Genomic DNA, 1,442 nt, shown 5'->3' on the forward strand with positions numbered 1-1,442 from the left:
GCTGTATCCACAGCTTGTGAAACAGTGCCTGGCATGTAGTAAGTACTCAATAAATATTTGTTTAACGAATTAATGGAAAATGCACATCAACAAATCCATCAGCAGGTACTAACTAAGGATCTGTCATCAAGTCTATGCAGCTCAAGGTGCAATGGAGAACACAAAGAAAAACAAGTCAGATTCCTTTTCATGGAGAGGTCCTAGTCTAGGTGGACCTGGTAACAACTACCACTATCAATAAAAGCCACCATCTTGGGGATTTGCTTTGTCTAGGTGCTGTGCTATGTCCTTTTATATATTATTAGGTCATTTTCATACTTGTAACATCCTTAAGATGATGGCACCACTACTAGTCTCCATTTGCAGACGTAGCAACTGAGGTTTAGAGATGCTATTTCCTTGACCACAGTCAAAAAGTCAGGAACTGGTGGAGCCAGGATTTAAACTCAGGTCTGTTTGACTCTGGCATCAACTATGCCAAATGTGTTCATCCCATTATTTCAAGATCATCTATGGGTGAGAGGCATGTGGTACTACAAGAGTTTGCAGTATTAGAGGGTGGGGGCAGGGACGGAGGGAGCACTGCAGGTAACACCACTCAGCCTCTCCAGGTCTACATATGCTGCTGACCTGGGTCCGAAATAAATTTCCATTCTTCACCTGCCACAATCCTATTTGTTCTGTAAATCCCAGATTCAGTGACACTTCTTCCTGGAAGGCTTCTCAAACACTATACAGTTGGGTTAGTTATCCCCTTCTTCATGACCCCTCATCATAATACTTCTCACCCCACGTTCTAATCATTTGTGTTTCCCACCTACCAGTCTTCAAGTTCTTCCAGGATAATATTTTATCCTTCCAGGTCCAGTACAGTGCCTGACATACAGTGTGTCATTTCATAAATATTTACAGAATAAATTAATTTTAGGTAGAAAGTGCCATATATGTATCCAACTAATATATAGCAGAATTCAAAAGAAGGAGTATATTTGGGGGCATTAACTGAAGCTCCAAGACAAAGAACTGCTGAAAAGTTGGGTAAGATGCTCACTCATTGCTACACTGCGCATGTGTGGACATAATGGCCTCGGGGGATGAGTGGTGTACAACGTGATCCCGGAAATGTCAACATGGCGGAGGGGTCCTACGTGTACCTGCTCGCAGATGGGGAACTCTTGCTGAGGGCACGACTGTCACTGGTGCTCAGTACTGTCCCTGCCCTATGCTCAGGGCTGCAAGGGCCAAGACCAGGAGAGACTCAAGGCGGAAGTCTACCATGGTGGTGAAGCTGAGCCCAGAGCTGCATATACACTTAATCTTATCAAAATGAGCACAAGCAATCTGAAGGATTCAAGACCACAAAACTTACTGACTGAAATACACTGTATTGTGTATACCAAGAATAAAAGTGTTTGAAGAAAGACCCATTCTGCTAAATCATG

At 43.2% G+C, this 1,442-nt stretch overlaps 1 protein-coding gene across 4 annotated transcripts in view; it reads left to right on the top strand.

The window, feature by feature from the left end:
* Positions 1-1,442, top strand: part of GRIA1 (glutamate ionotropic receptor AMPA type subunit 1) — a gene marked incomplete at its 5' end in the record, with an annotated part of 317,420 nt that overhangs the window by 131,467 nt on the left and 184,511 nt on the right. The gene's annotated exons all lie outside the window — the stretch shown is intronic.

This window comes from Mesoplodon bidens (genome assembly GCF_964165515.1).
Source record: "Mesoplodon bidens genome assembly, chromosome: 4".
In the NCBI taxonomy this organism is placed as follows: Eukaryota; Metazoa; Chordata; class Mammalia; order Artiodactyla; family Ziphiidae; genus Mesoplodon; species Mesoplodon bidens.